The 17,583-nt window shown below is 40.6% G+C and overlaps 1 long non-coding RNA gene across 1 annotated transcript in view; it reads right to left on the reverse strand.

Annotated features, from left to right (window-relative positions):
* LOC309553509 overlaps positions 1 to 17,583 on the reverse strand; it is a 135,143-nt gene that overhangs the window by 84,463 nt on the left and 33,097 nt on the right. The window contains exon 2 of the long non-coding RNA XR_014225175.1: positions 10,889 to 10,980. This is a non-coding gene — a long non-coding RNA (uncharacterized lncRNA). The remainder of the gene's footprint in view (positions 1 to 10,888; positions 10,981 to 17,583) is intronic.

A 17,583-nucleotide genomic window follows, 5' to 3' on the forward strand; every position in this document is an offset into this window, starting at 1 on the left:
CTATCTTGATAAAATATCAAGAATGGCTCTTCACAAGAAAGAGCAGCTAGTTCTGATACTCTTCTAGCCAAAGTGATCGCAATCAAAAAGACCAGTTTCTTGGTCAAAAGAACCAGGGGAACCTGCCCCAGAGGTTCAAAAGGCTGTTTTTTCAAAGCTGCCAACACAAAATTTAAGTCACAAGGACACAAGGGTGGCTTCACTTGAGGAAGCAAATGCAATATTCCCCTGGACGAAGGTTTGAACAAATGAATGGGAAGCGATCGGTTCCTGGGAAAAAAAACGATAAAGCTGAAATCTGCCCTTTAATTGTGCTCAGGGCTAGTTTCATATCTACCCCTGCTTGCAGGAAGGATAGAATTCTCCCGATGACATATGTGCGGGGATGCCATTTCCTGGCTTCCCACCAGGCAAAGTAAGATTTCCAGACCCTGTAATAAATATTTCTAGAGACTGGCTTCCTGGCATTTATCAGTGTATGAACTGCTGGGCCAGACAAACCCTTCTCTTCTAGAATAAGGGTCAAATTTAGAGACTGTATAGCAGGGTGGAATATTGGACCTTGAGAGAGCAATTCCGGACGCAGTGGAAGGACCCAGGGCCTCGTCACTGCCAACCTCTGGATTTGTGCATACTAAATCCTCCTCGACCAAGCCGGAGCTACCAGAATTACTGGGTTCCCCCCTAGCTGGATCCTTTGGACTGGCTTGGTTGCCTCTTAACAAAACTGGAGTTCAACACATCTATGATTTTCATCTCAAGAACATTTCTTTGCTGATTTCACTTATGGATTTTTTTTTATTTTAATTCCCATTCACTGATTAATGTGCATATTCAAATGATCGTGTTATTCTTTTATACACACATTTTTTCAATATTGTAATTCTGATATAAGTCACTTAATACCACTAAATGCAGGGTGGCACATTCTAACCTTTTCTGAAGTTAGATTGTTTTTGGAACCACCCAAAGTAGAGTGAAAAACCAGCCTCAGCCTACATGTCTCCATCAAACCACACACTCTGATGCATTTAGCCCTACCCACCGGAGCATCAGGGTGTGTGGTTTGGTGGAGACATGTAAGCTGAGGCCGATCTTTATCGTTCATTCACCTGGGCTAGTCGGGAGTAGCGGTGATCCTTTCCTCTTTACCAACTGAAGTTAGAATCTGATTTGCTACCATGCACAGATTCTGAGATTCTATTTTTAGTAAATCTCAACTTACAGTATTCTATTGACAATTATCTAAGGGGGTAATTTACCATTACTGTAGAGAGGTTTATCTTTTTACTTCATGTTGTATTTATAAGGCTGAAGTAAAATCCATCCAGTGGGACCCCAACAAAAACTTGACAGGGGGTTTTACATTCCCAAGTGGATTTATATACTGTATACAAATAATTTTTCTGCTCATGAAAGCTTTTTTTGCCCTGAACAAATTAGGGAATAATTGAAAGTAATTTTTGCCTTTTTTTATTTAACTGCCTGTGTCTCTTTGGGGAATTGTTTTCCTTCACTTCCTTGTATTCCAATTTTGTTTTCCAAAATTCTAGTTTAAGTTCTAGTGACACCAGTCATCATAAAAATAGTGAAATCATAACTCCCTAGCAGAAATACAGACAACAATAAAAGCCTGACAGAGGTCCAAATTTTCCGTACTTTATCCAAAGTGAAAATTTTAATGTTCAACTTTAGAGAATTTTAGAAGTCGCTAAGATGTTCAGAACGTATAAAGGGTAGGTCTACAGAGGGTCAAGTTTCTCTTTGAGTTCAGTAATTTACACAACTACATGTAAGATTTATTGAAGCGTATGAAGAGTGTTTTGGCAGTTTATGCAAGTGATCATCAGTCTTTGCTTTTTCATTGTGAACGCTTCACGCACACTGCCAGCATGTTATCCTTGGATTTCAACAATATGCAATGCTGTGGTGAATAGCCATCAACACAAACGCATAATAAGGCACAGCTTGATAGTTCACAAGGCCATAGGTCACATCTTTTATTTTTTTCAGGTCTTTACATGAAATGATTAGCGAAACACTGTCCTTGTAATGACAGTTGTAGTTTTCACATTATGACAAGACTGCTCATAAAAATCACATTAGTCTATCACATTTTTTTGTCAAAAAGCTTTAGTTAGTGAATATGCAGTTGTCAGGTCACAGTGTAATGTAACTTAGACTATTGAAAGTGCGTGCTTCAACTGGTTTACACATCTGTATTTTGTGTTAAAGGGCAACTCTAGGCAACAAGTAAAATCAGTTACTGAACTTCTATCCAGAAAGAATGACAACAGAGCTTAAAAGGAACAAATCAAAAGAGAAATATGGGAGCTGCCATTGCTGGGACAACTAGAGGAACAGAGGTCATCTGAAGTCTGTTGCTGGGACAATAAGAGGAACAGAGGTCACCTAAAGTCTGGTAGTTGCTGCTTACTAGAGATGGGACGAACACCCACCTGTTTGGTTCACACCAGAACTCCCGAACAAGGAAAAAGTTCAGCCCTGTGTTGCAAACTCTTTTAAGGTCTATGGGACCGCAACGTGAAAAATCTAAAGTCCCCATTTTGAAGGGTTATATGCAAGTTATTGACCATAAAAAGGGTATGGGGGCCCTGGGGGAACATGTATCAATGCAATTCAAAAATAAAAAACACAATCGTTTTTAAAAGAGAAGTGATTTTATTGATGTTTAAAGTGAAACAATTAAAATGAAAAATTCCTTTAAATATAGTGCCTGGGGGGGTCCCATTAGTCTGCCTGTAAAGTGGCTTTTATGCAAAAAAAAAAAAAAAAAAAACAATGCCCGTGATGTAGATTCATCATCCAGCATGACAGCCACCGCACTTCCGAAAAGAAAAAAAAAAAACACTCCACCTGCAAGGAAGGCTGACCACTAAATGCCATCTCTGCTGGGTGAAAAAAAAAAAACACCACGCCAAAGTTTTTATAAAAACAGCATGGGGTTCCCCTTAAAATCCATACCAGAAACAAAAGGGCTGTTTTTTTGCCACCAATTATTTTTGTTACTTTCAGCTGTCAGCGAGGAAGCCTGCTGACAGCTGATAAAACATTTGTTGTTTAGGCCAGCTTCCCAACCCCACTCCTTAAACACATATTGACTGTGGGCTCTGTAGGCACACATGCCACTGAGCACACAGAAAACAGGTTATGTTCTGGCAGAACTTTTGCTCGAAGTGTTCGCCCAATACTACTGCTTACATTGTCTGATCATAAACATATAATCTCATGTTCTAAGTTTGCAGCTTATAGGATTCATTAAACACAGAAGAGTAAGGACAGAAAAAAAGATTCAAAGAGTAACTCTACTAAGTTACTCTACTTTAATAAGAGAAAAACAATCCTCTCTAGGTGATGTGCATTGCAAGATTTTTTACAAACTTTGTAGCTTTGTAACTTTAGGAGTAACTTTAAGCAGCTTGTTCTACTATGTCCTAGGGCTAGGATATCTGGTTCCAGAGTGTCTGTCCAATCGAATCAACTGTTGCACATGCATTCTTCTAGTGAGGAAAATTGCAGTGTCTGAATCCCTTTAGAATTAAATAATCCTAAAAGAGTATCTGACCAAAATATAACTCCTATTGCAGAGAATGACTAAAATTTGACTCACATTTTAGTGCAGGCTTCTGGGAAAATCAGTGGGCTAATCACCACAATCAGGAACTGATATTTCTGGGGAAGTTAAGTACATCAGCTGTCTACATAAGGCCTGCAGGTTGCCATATTGCATTGGATTTTACAGAAAATTGCAGTGACTGCAGATTGAAAAATAAATGCAATTCTTCAAGCGTAACTTCTCATTTCCCCCTGGGTGATCTATGTACATTGCAAGGATTATAACACATTTTGTTGCAGATTCCTACCTTTTGTTATTCTAAAGACATCCCTGTTTGTTCCTCTGTGCCGAGTGAGTCTAATGGGAGTGGTTTCATAATTATTAACCAGCTGTGGCAGCTGCAGAGCACGAATGAGGAAATCTGCTGGGCCTGCATCCCTTCAGGCCCCTTTTACACTAACTGTGACCTAAAAGCCGTGTAATTTTACCGCAATTTTGACTGGACTTGAAGCAATGCCTATGTCTATGGACCTCAAAACGCATTCAAATCAGCACAAAGTTGTGCAGGGACTACTTTGAAGTCATACAGATATGAACGGAAATCATGAAGTACAACTTGTCATGCAACTTTGCAGTCCCAAATCGCAGGACAAGTCGCACAAGTGTGAAAGGGGCCTTAGACGTGATCCTATTGGGAGTATCTCACCAAAAAATACATTTTTGTTCCAGGGGATACCTGAAATCTGACTTGTATCTTAGGCAGACTTCTGAGAAAATTGGTAAGCCAATCACACAAGCAGGAAATTATGTTTCTGGGGTGTGGTCAGTACACGTTCTGTGTACAGAACATCTCCAGGTAGCCATATTGCATTGCATTTTCAGAGAATTATAGCAGCTGTAGATTGAAAAGGAAAGGTCATTTTAATAACATTCAATTACAATATATCTGGTGTCACAATTCTATACGCTATATTAGTTTTTCTTTATTTGCTATTTTTTCCCTCATGAAGGTAGAGTTACCCTTTAATAACATCAAATTACAATATGGTTTGTATACCAATTATATATGCATTATTTTTCTTTTTTTTTTTTTGCTATTTTTTTTTTTTTCATGAAATTGGAGTTAGCCTTTAAGCTCACATGTACAACCTCTTTTAGAGCTACCAACAGCTATGTAGTGCAAGGTCCTACCTGACTCAATACAGATTTGGGTAGTTTAGGCAGGTCCCCATACTACATTGTTTTGGTAAACCGATTTTACAGTCATGTTTTAATAGAGCAGTGTTTCAGAACCTTTTTTCAGTCAAGGCATTCTTTAAAATTATAAACAATCTCAAGGCACCCTTTAAAACTATAGACAGTCTTGAGGCACCCTATTCTAAAATGTAAAAAACTATTCTAAAAGCTTTACACAATGCAGCAACATCCACACATAGGACACCCAATGTTAGAGGTGATTTATTCTTCCAAAGAAAACACACTTTTGCACACTGGTACTGACTAGCATTCCAATGTTTCTCTTCTCCCTCAATTTTGCTCCATCAGTCAGCTAAAGCCAACCTAGTGCTGATAGAGGGGAACAGGAGGGTCAAACAGGGAAGGTAACAGACATCCTCCTTATTAACTGATGACATCATTGGTTGTAAGGATGTCAGTGTCTAGAAAGTCGTAATCGTGCATAATAAAAACTCGTAGCTTTGTGTAACTAGATGGCAGGCTTGATCCACCTGCTGGCTTTTCCACAATTTTTGATCGATTTTTAGGCATTTTGTCAAGGCACCCCTTGACCAGGCATTCTGGTTGATAAAGGCTGCACTTTAGGACCGCTCACTGTGCTGCTACTACGGCACAACCGCTCCCCTGGGTCACCAGACTCCTAGTGGTTTCAGCGGCGCGTGCGCACCGCCGGAGGCTCGCTCCCGCTGTGTTTAGACAAAGTGTGTATAAAGAAAGCAGGTGGATCTTCTCTGTGACAGACAGGGAGAGATCACAGGATTCAGCATAGCTAAACCTGCGATCTGTGTCTGTGTCACAGAACCCCCTCTCCCCACACAAGTCAGTAAGCATGAGGCATACATTTAACCCCTTGATCACCAACAGTGTTAACTCCTTCTCTGCCAGTGTCATTATTACAGTGAATATTTATAGCACTGATTACTGTAGTAATGTCACTGGTCCCCCCAAAAGTGTAAAAAATGTCAGTTAGGGGTCCAATCTGTCCACCGCAATGTCACAGTCCCGCAAAAAAATCACAAATCGCCGCCATTACTAGTAAAAAACAATAAAAATGACAAATCTTTCCCGTAGTTAGTAAACACGATATTAGTAAACACGAAACCAATCGAGATATGCTTATTGCATTTTTTTTACCAAAAATATGTAGCAGAAAATAAATTGGCCTAAAATGTTAAAAATTTAGATTTTTTTTGGGGAATGTTATATAGCAAAATGTGAAAAAAACATTTTTTTCAAAATTGTTGCTCTGTTCTTCAAAAATTAAAAAAAAAAAAAAAAAAAAAAAAAATCGCACAGGTGATCAAATACCACCAAAAGAAAGCTCTATTTGTGGGGGGGGGGGAAGGACGTAAATTTCATTTGGCTACAACGTTGCGCGACCGTGCAATTGTCCGTTAAAGTAACACAGTGCCGAATCTCAAAATATGGCCTGGTCAGGAAGGGGGTAAAATCTTCCGGTCTTAAAGTGGATAAAAATACGCTCATTGAGAATTTTTTTGTCAAAGACATGTAGCTAAATACATTTTGGCCTAAATATATGACAAAAATGTAATATATTGGATATTTTTTAACAGTCAAATTAGAAAATGTAAATTTTTCGCAGAATTTTTGCTCTTTTTTTATTAATATCGCAAAAAATAAAAAGCACAGAGGTAATCAAATACCACCAAAAGAAAGCTCTGTTTGTAGGAAAAAAAGGACATAAATTTTGTTTAGATACAGCATTGCATGACCGCGCAATTGTCAGTTAAAGTCACGCAATGCCAAATTGAAAAAAAGTGGCCTGGTCATTGAGCAGCAAAATCTTCCGGGGCTAAAGTGGTTAAACAAAAGGGATATCTACCTATATGTCACTATTCCCATACAGTCACCCAGTGACCTGCAATAAATAGGAAATACATTGTTCCCTATCAATCCATGTTATCAATCCTTGTTAAAAAACATGAGGCCTTTTATTGCGACATACATTCTAATTCTTATGCTTTTGTTTCTAACATAACATTAAAAAGGCTGTAAGTACTACAGGCCTAAAGACAATAAGTCTTGATTGTAATGCATTAATATATGTTTTACCTGTCTTAAAATTGCAGACATAATTATTGTGTTTATGTTGACTAGAAGAAAGGAAACCTTGCCAAACCTAAACCACTGTTCCGAAACACAACACCAGCTTAAGACATGAAATACTGTGTCGTAGCCAGGGCTATCAAGAAGAACAAAAAAATATCCTTTTGCAGGAAATTTTGATTACAGCAAGACTTAAAAATAAAATTGCTTTGGTAAACATCCAACTTCATATGCCAGACCCTGTATAACAGCAGTTACATATGCTGCTAAAATGTATTCATAATGTATATAAATGTATATACAGTAGTTCGATATATACAGGGGTGTGAATAGAAATCACAGGGCCCCAGAGGTATATTTCTATGGAGTACCCTCACCAAAGAAAAAAAAAAAACTTTGACAACTACTAAATGCATATGGCACATGCCTTGAGCTTAAATATGAACATTTCTACCAGAACACATTTGTTTTTAATGACTTCTCCTAGAAACTATATGGCCAGTAGGCTGAATAAAAAAAGAGGAAGAATGCTCTCTAAGTCATCAGTGGATGGGAGAATGCCCCCTTATCATAGTGTTCAGAATGAAGCATTACCCCTTACATTGGTGGTTAGAAGGCAGAAGAATGCCCTCTTACGTTAGTGGTCAATAGGAGGAAGATTGTTCCCTTATGTTGGTGATCAGTAAAGGGGAGAATGTCCCATTATGTTTGTGGTCAACAGTGTAGGCTGAGGAAAGCCCCTTAAGTTGGTGGAGTGTGAAAAGAGGAATGTCCTCTTAAGTTGGTGGTCAGTTGGAGAAATAATGCCCCTTATCTTGGTGATCAGTGGGTAAAAGAATACCGCTACTCTAGTGGTCAGTGGGAAGAAGTATGTCCCTTTATATAGGTGGTCAGTGGGGTAGAAGAATGTCCATGTACATTTTATTCAGTTAAAGTGATTGTATAGTCTTACAAACATGTTCTACTTATTTCCTCTGTGCAATGGTTTTGCACAGGGCAGCCTGGATCCTACTCTTCTCGGGTACCCGGCTGGAGCTCCTGGCCCCTCCCTCCTGTCGAGTGCCCCCACAGCAAAAAGCTTGCTATGGGGGGCACCTGAGCCGAGCTGCAGCTCTGTGTGTCCATTCAGACACTGAGCTGCTGTTCGGCCCCACCCCCTCTCTCTCTCCAGATTGGCTAACTGATGCCAGAGGGAGCCAATGGTGCTGCTGCTGTGTCTCAGCCAATTGGGAGAGAGAGCCCCGGACGGCCGAGGGACTCAAGGACATTGCTGGATAGGGATGGGGCTCAGGAAAGTATTTGGTGGTGCTGGGGCAGCTGCTACACACAGAAGGCTTTTTATTGTACTGCATGGAATGCATTAAAGCGGAGTTCCACCCAGGATTTGTTTTTTTTTTTTTAATACCCCCGGGACAGTCAGGGCTAGTGCATTCCACAATGGCTAGCCTCTGATCTGTCCCGGGTTGCACTTACCTGCAAGACGAAATACTTACCTTGCAAACGTCTTGTCCAGCGCTGCCATCTCAGATGTGGGCAGCTTGAAGCCAGCGCGTCCTCTTCGGCGTCTTCTTCCGCCTTCTGTGGTCCCACGATGCTCTGCGCCGGCCCCGACGTCACTTCCGGGTCGCGCGCGTCACCCCTCCACAGCTTCTGGGCATGCCCAGAAGCTGTTTAGAAGGGGATGACGCGCGCGACCCGGAACTGACGTCGGGGCCGGTGCAGGCGCAATGATTCCTGGGAGCTATGACGTTCAGCTCCCAGGAATCATTGCAGAGCCAGGAAGTGACGACGGGCCGCGGCCGAGGAAGGAGGAAGAAGGAAGTAAGGTAAGTATATTTTCTTCGCTACGAGGTAAGTAAAAAAAAAAAAAATATGCGATTATCCATTTATTTTTCAGGTGACCCGGAGCGAGAAGATGAAGGTAAGTATAAAAATAGGGTGGAACTCCACTTTAAGATAAAAAAAAAACCTTCTGCCTTTACAGCTCCTTTAAGTAAAAAATTATTTTTCTTTCTGTTAATCACTATATTAGAGGAGCATTTCCTGCACTGACTCCTGATGCGAGGAAGTATTCTTCTCTCTACTTACTAACAACTTAAGGAGGTTGGTGATAAGTGGGATTAAAAATCACACATTGCTTGTTAGGGGGCTTCAGGATAAAAGCCCCTGCTTGTACTGGTAGTTGTGGGAGTCATGTTGTATTATTGTCAATGGGACTTAAGTGGGGTACACACTAAGAAAATCATGCGAACGATCGTCCGATTTTCCTCGTTCTTTCCCAGCAAATCGAAACTGATAAACAAAAATTAGTACGAAAATTCTCATACGACAAAGGTATTTTTTTGTTATTTATGGTTTCTGTTTTTTCTTGTATGAAAATCGTACGAAAATGGTACACATTAAACAAAAATAGTTTGTTCTGTTCCAGTACGAGAAAAATTTTGGAGTTTTTCTCTTCGGGAATTTTCTTACGAAAAGTTGGAATCGGCTGTCGAAAATTGTGTACGCCCTATAGGAAAATCGCACGAAAATTCTCGCCTGATTTTCTTATAGCGTGTACAAGCCTTAAGAAAGATAGTTCTCTTCAGAGTTACAATCAGTATCACTAACGCACATGCACAAATACACTGTTTACTCTAGTAATCCCACAGGATCAACGGGTAAAGCTGAGTAAATACTCACCTGTCTCCATGCATTATTGCATCATCAGCCAGATTAGTGACAAGTGACATTTTTCATTGCTTCACTCAGTTACTAAGCAGCAAAGAATGATGCATGGACACAGGTAAGTATTCTCCTGATTTGTATAGAGGTCCTGTCCCTGGCAGATTCTGTCAGTGACTAAATCACTACTGTGATAAGTCCCTAGCATACATAATTTGCAGCAAACACATGTATATCTTAAAACAAAAGGGAATCGTTTACACAACTATGCTCCCTGAAGAGCAATTAGTATCCAGAATTCTCTTCAGAGAGCATTTAAATGGCTGTGAGAAGGTGTTTTATTGCCTACTCAACACATGCCTTAACCTCTTGAACCTCACGGTAGCATGTCATAACCGGGTGCATTGCATACCGCTGTGGGGCACCTGACAAGGGGGCCCATTCAATTGAATAGGTCACAATCAGTGGGTGCTATGCACACTAAAAACATCAGGGGGTAGATATCCTGCCACACCCCTGAAGCAAGGTGTAGGGTAATGGGTTTCACCACCCAACAACTGCTAATGCAAATAAGCCCTAACACTCCACAGACTATCTGCATCCAGGGCCAATCATTTGCTGGGTCTCCCACATGTAGTCACTAATGGCCCCATTTGCAAGTATGAATAGAGCTCCACATACTCAAGAGCAGGGCAAGTTTACTTTTTGCCATGAGATACTTTGCACATTATTTTCCATATTAACTATCTACACATAATTGCAAAAACAATAAATACAGTTATGACCTTAAAGTGCAGCTATGCAAGTTCCATTTTAGGAATATTAAACACAGATGTAAATGAGTGTGTTGACTATCACTAACATGTTGCTGGCAGGCTTTATCAGTCTATCAACACGCTTCAACCAGTTTTTGACATCCTCAAACTGGATCTAAAGGTTCCTCTAAAAGCTTTAACAAAGCTGCCCAAATCTTCTGCAAGGGTTTTAAATACTTTGTAAAAACTTGCCTTAAACACTGCTCACAAGCAGAGTAGACTCCTAATAGAGCTTGGCATCCTACAGTACAACGCATGCAACTGGTCACTGAGGCACATGCATTGTGATATTAGAATGCCAGAGTGTTTGACCGATCTTGATTTGAAGCTCAAAGGAGTATGCCAAGTCAGGGGCTAGCAAACTACTAAAAAAGCACTAGTTCCCGCTAGAGGTACATGAAATTTCACTTAGACAGCAGCAGACGGTGCTACTAGCTGTTTTTTTTTTTTAACCAATAGGTGGTCCTTTAATAAAATATATTAATATTGAAAAGTTCTTGAAGTACGTGTTTATGAGGTTCGCCCCTACCTCACGTGCCGGTGGAATTTCTTCTCCTTGATTGGTACAGCTTGAGTGAAGGCTCCATGTTGTAAAAGTTTTGGTTTTCCATGGTGTCCCGTCTAAAATTAAAAGGAAATGTATTTGAAAACGAACAGATACCTCACGGCTGTAAATTAAAAGGACTTAAAAATTGCCTCAAGAATCTGTCCAAATAGATACAACCATCAAAATGAACTCATTTGAAAAAAGGAACACTTTACTTACACTAAGACACTGATCTTTTTTAAACAGACTCCATAGATTAATGACCAAAGAGAAAAAATCTGCATTGATTGCAGAAAGAAATGGGTTCAAAAGGGATAGGGGTAAAAGTACGTAAACTACTAGCATTTAAAATAATACAATACATATATACAAATAAATTATATATATATATATATATATATATATATATATGTATATATATATATATACATACACACAATAATAATATTATATACAATACAATATTTATATATATATATATATATATACATATATATATATATTGTAAGGGATTAGCTCGGTGGTAGGCGTGGATAACCCCTTGGGGGGTGCGTTTTCACAGGGAAACAACCGATAAGTGCTTGAAAACAACAGTTTTATTTATTAGGTCAATTTTCTTCATACCAGTGCCAGCATCAAAAACAGCAAAATAAAATAAAAGACAAAATAAATCCTTGCCTCTGTGGGCGGCTACCTTCTCACAGCTGGAACCTGCCTAATAAGTCTTTCCAACCTACTGTTGGGCCGACACTGCTGATCCTACAGCAGACACTCAAATGTCCATTTGTTTGCTTTTCACACAGCACAAACATTGTCCATTGAACATGTCCCTTTGTTTTCTTTCACACAGCACATGTTCATTTATAACAGGATCCTTTACTCTTCAGATTCTTCACATTGAACATAGTTCATTTAACAGGTCCCTTTACTCTTCACACTCTTCACATGGAACACTTCTCTTCACACTCTTCACATGGAACACTTTGTCTTCTCACCTTTGAGACGTCTTCACTCGTGGTTACCCTCCTTAGCTTCACATCGCTGTAGGGGGTCTTCTCCCATGCTCACCAGCTTGTCGGGAGGCACACATCCGACTGTCCCCCTCTCCCAGCCCACACGGCGACAGGAGGCAGCAGTCCTTCTCCCATGCCCACACGGCGTCGGGAGGTACACGTATGTCTGCCTTCCTCTCCCAGCCCACACGGCGACAGGAGGCAGCACTCAATAGATTTTCTCTGGACAAATTATAGAGTCCTTGATCTCCTCATTCTGAACAGCTGAATGGTTTTCAACTTCCTGCTGGCTCTCTCTGCAGCCAACACCCTATAGTATCAGTGAACTTTCAAAGCAGGTGGGAATGTGTCTCCTCTCAGTGACTACATTCCCAGATTTACCTGACTTCCTGTCACATACCCCCCCCTCTTGTTTCAACCCTAGGGTTGGGACACATATTTCCAGGCACGCATGTGTCAGGCACTGCTGACTCACTGATAAGCCTCCTATTATCCTCAAGCTTCCGGATGAAACTGTTTTGTCATCTTCATTGACAGATTTCTCATAAATGCCACACAGTTTGTCTCTCATCTCATATACACATTCTTCAACTGCATTTTTGGCATCATTTTGCTCCTTCTCGTTTCTGTCATCTTCATTGACAGCTTTCTCATAAATGTCAGACAGCTTGTCCCTCATAACCGTCTGTCCAATCCACCATGGAGGTCCGTGATCCATAGGCAACTCAATTTTGCTAGTCTTAAAGTCTTCAACATTCTTAAGACGCCTCTCTCTGCAATCAACAAATGATTTCCACAACACTTTGAGAACCTCTGCTTCACTTAGCTTTGTTCCAGGAAACGTCTGTACTTTATCAACTTTCCTTCCATCATCATATGGGTCAAAGGCAACAACACAGTTGAACCCAGCGATCTGGGTGGTATCCATTATAGACCTCCTCTCTGCATCAGTGAAGAAGCATGGAACTGCAACACATTCTTTTACCAGTTCCATTTTGGAAACACTCCCTGAAAGGCACTTATTCATTTGCTTCACGTTTTCACCAACAGCCTTAGTTTTCCCCACTAGGTTTTCAGCCTGAACTGAGAAATCATCACATTTCTTACTCAGCTCCTTTGTTTGCTGAAGTTCTAATGATACATTTTCCAATGCTTGAAGTTTTTGAAGGAACGGTTTATTCCAAAGGGGTGATTCAAGCCACATGTCATCACATTTCTGAGGCTCACTCAGGACAGACCCCAAAACACTGATCCTTTTAAAAACTGCATCAGGCACACTATCCCCTCTTTGGGACAGATCCTCTGTTGCCTGGAATTCCTCTTCCAGTTCCTGCAACGGAATCTTCATCTCTTCTACTTGCTGTTCTAAAGCTCGTTTAGACTTTTCTAGCTCCTGAACGCTTTTCACAACATCATCCTTGGAGCTGACCAATTCTTCAATTTCTGTACACAGCTGTTTGTTAACACTTTCTAGTTCAGCCTTACACTCTAGAGCTTCCTCCAAAGAGCGAGCCAAGAACAGGGCTTTGCTCTCGTTATCACGCACCTCCGTTTCTGCACGGGCGCGTTCTTCTGCATATTTTGCAGACACAGTCTTCTCTTCACCAAGCATCTGATCAAACTTCTTTTTCACATCTTCAACACACTGTAATGAACCAACGCTTTCTTCCATGCGTTTTTTCATATCCGCTATCTGAGCTTGCAATGTTGCGACTTGCTCTGATAGGTTTTTCTTTGCTTCCGCCTCCTCTTTTAATTGTTCCAGGAAGCCATTTTTCTCATCTTCCATTTGTTTGAGCTTTGTGCTAAAACTCAGCCTTTGACACCTCTCTTCCTGTAAGAGTTCCTGCGTGTCTTGCAGCTGCGATTCCAAGATAGAAAAATCTTCCGCAATTTCTCTAGATTTTCTGTCTGCTTGAGAAAGCCGATTTGTGACACTGTCCAACTCAACCTGCAATCGGTTTGCCTTCTCTGACAGCTTAGCACACAATCGGTCACCTTCTGACACCTTGACTTGCGATTCCAGAAGCTGTGCCTCTACTTTTTCCCTCTTATGTTCACAATCTCCTTTTCCCTGCATAAGAGCCTTCACCTCATTGGCTAGTTTCTGGGAATGAGACTGTAATTCTGCCACACAGGCTTCTTTCTCCTTTAACTGCTGCTGGAAACGTTGGGCTTCATCTTTCCAACTTTCACAGTCTGCACGTAATTCATCTACCACATTGCTCAAAGTGGTGAGCTCATACACAGTACTCAGTAATTTAGCCTCTCTTTCACTTTTCTCGTTGTCGCTGAGAGACAATGTCGTTTTCAGAGCGACATTCTGTTCCTGCGACTCCTGCAGGTCTATTTTTGTAACTTCCAAACACTGAAGACTTTTTTCCAGCTGATTACGCAACTCCAACATTTCACACATGCTTTGCTTCTGCAAAGTCTGAATTTCAATGTCCTTTTCCATGAGGATGGTATCTTTCTCCATTATAGTCTCTCTGCGTTTTTGCAACTCGACCAAAAGAAAAGCAGTGGATTCTTCCCACTGTAACACATGAGACTTGAGTAGTTCATTCGTTTCCTGCAAGTTTCTATGCTCCATTTTAAGCAATTCCAAGGCTTGTTCCTTTTCTTCCATTTTCCGTTGCAAGGCATCCAACTCAGCCCTGCACACATACTCGGTTTCTTCCAAACCGATGGCCTCCATTGGCTGCTGGCGTCTCTGTTTCCAGCCTGCCATGCTCTCTTGGTGATCCTTTTGTTGAGCTGCAAAGCTCCGTTGTTTCAGCATCTCCCCCATTTTGAGCTTACTTTTCATCTGAGCACACTGCGTCTCCATAGCAGTTTCATCAGTGTTGCTAGGGACAACAACCTTCCTCTTTAGTAGACTCTCTTTAGGCATGGATGGGGCTGGTTCAAATGGTAGCATCCCCTCCATCCATAGAATTCGGTCTCTCATTTCACCTATCTTTGCATTTTTCAGGCGTTTGGATCGCCCCATCTTCAATAACTCCACAAACAAATTTTTCACAGTCCAGCAAAAAAATTTTCAGACCACTGTCTCTTTAACACATGTAGTTGTTCTCTCTCTTGCAAGATCTCTTTTCCTGCGCACACAGTTTGTGCAGTCACTTGCACCAGACACAACAAAGTTCATCAAATAATTTTGAGACCGCTGTCTCTTTAAAACACTTTTTTTTTTTTTCTGTCAGGATCTTCTCTCCTGCACACATAGATTGTGCAATCTCATGCACCAGATAAAGTTCATCAAACATTTGCACTTCCTTGCAGGGATCTCTGCTTATGCCCACTGCATACCTCCACCATATGTAAGGGATTAGCTCGGTGGTAGGCGTGGATGACCCCTTGGGGGGTGCGTTTTCACAGGGAAACAACCGATAAGTGCTTGAAAACAACAGTTTTATTTATTAGGTCAATTTTCTTCATACCAGTGCCAGCATCAAAAACAGCAAAATAAAATAAAAGACAAAATAAATCCTTGCCTCTGTGGGCGGCTACCTTCTCACAGCTGGAACTTGCCTAATAAGTCTTTCCAACCTACTGTTGGGCCGACACTGCTGATCCTACAGCAGACACTCAAATGTCCATTTGTTTGCTTTTCACACAGCACAAACATTGTCCATTGAACATGTCCCTTTGTTTTCTTTCACACAGCACATGTTCATTTATAACAGGATCCTTTACTCTTCAGATTCTTCACATTGAACATAGTTCATTTAACAGGTCCCTTTACTCTTCACACTCTTCACATGGAACACTTCTCTTCACACTCTTCACATGGAACACTTTGTCTTCTCACCTTTGAGACGTCTTCACTCGTGGTTACCCTCCTTAGCTTCACATCGCTGTAGGGGGTCTTCTCCCATGCTCACCAGCTTGTCGGGAGGCACACATCCGACTGTCCCCCTCTCCCAGCCCACACGGCGACAGGAGGCAGCAGTCCTTCTCCCATGCCCACACGGCGTCGGGAGGTACACGTATGTCTGCCTTCCTCTCCCAGCCCACACGGCGACAGGAGGCAGCACTCAATAGATTTTCTCTGGACAAATTATAGAGTCCTTGATCTCCTCATTCTGAACAGCTGAATGGTTTTCAACTTCCTGCTGGCTCTCTCTGCAGCCAACACCCTATAGTATCAGTGAACTTTCAAAGCAGGTGGGAATGTGTCTCCTCTCAGTGACTACATTCCCAGATTTACCTGACTTCCTGTCACAATATATATAAAATAGTATATTATTATTGAATATATATATATATATATATATATATTATATTATATTATATTATATTATATTATATTTGATTCACTTACCTGGAACAAGTATGAAGGACTTCTGATTTTTCTCTGACTTACTTTTTTTATGCATACTTGTTCTAGGTCAGTAACTCAAAAAGCAGTAGGTCAGCATAACAGCTAGGTAAAACAGGCAACAGCAGATCCTACATTTCTACTATGAAAGGTTTACTTAAAAATGGACGAACAATTTAACAAACACTGCTTGCCAGTTCTATGCAACAAAGACCAGCATTGATCACAAATGCAAAGGTCTTCAAGGATCTTTTTATACTGGCCTTCAACTATGTTGCCAGTCTTCAGGCTTAGCACACTGTGGTACAATACAAGAGGATGTGATTTTACCCAAGCGCAAAAACCCTTAAAGCAAAACTCCAGCCCAAACTGTTTTCCAGTTTATTATAGGGTGGGAAGGGGTTAAAATTTCAGTTAGGTTTTTATTAATGTCTATAACTCTGTTGGAGATTTCTCTTCACTTGTTTCCCTAATGAAAACGTTGTCCCTTGGATATGAATTAAAGGGAACACTTCTCAGAAGTGCCACAGACCTTTATAAAATCCAAGAGAGGTTTAAGCTTTTCCCATGCTGTCCAAACCTAAAAAAAAAAAAAAATTAAAAGGTTTTTGCTAGAAGTAACAGAACTCCATAGAGTATTGCTCAATAGTACTTAGTTCACCCCACTGACTAATTGCCTTCTGTAGGAAAAATGGCCAAAAAAAGCAATTTGTGCAGGTAACCATTTTCAAATCTGCAAACAAGAATGCCATCATTTGAGTTACATGTGAGGGATACCGTTACAGTCAAGCTTATATCAGCTACCAGTTATATCATACATGAGAATATTATAAACTATATATTTTAAACTGGGAGGCATAGAAAAAACATTTTATTTAGTTGGTATGTTTGGAACAGAAACACTCCAGCTGGTTAGACTAGCAGCTCAGTGTGGAATGGAGAACACTCATATAGTGTAGGCTAAGGGGAATAGACATGTAAATATCTGGGGATATGAGACTTATCCAACTTTGAAGAGCAGACTGAGGAGCAGGCATTTAGGGAATGTTTCTTTGCTGATTAAACGTGTAAGCTCTGGAGAACGAGATGCTCCATATACACCAAAGGCTGAGAAGTACACAGCGACTGAGCAGGATTATGAAATTTATACTGAACTGTATAGGGATTCAAGCTGCAGAAACCAGCCAAGACTAATTCTCCTTGGATAGATTCACTATCCATTCCATTCTTTTTACATATGTATACTGACACAATAGGTGAATGCATCATTTCTCTAGATGTTTCTAACTATTATGAAGCCTTCAAAAAGAACTGCGTACACTAAAGAACACTTTTCTCTGAAA

Source organism: Pelophylax lessonae (assembly GCF_965119305.1).
Source record: "Pelophylax lessonae genome assembly, chromosome: 4".
Taxonomy (NCBI): Eukaryota; Metazoa; Chordata; class Amphibia; order Anura; family Ranidae; genus Pelophylax; species Pelophylax lessonae.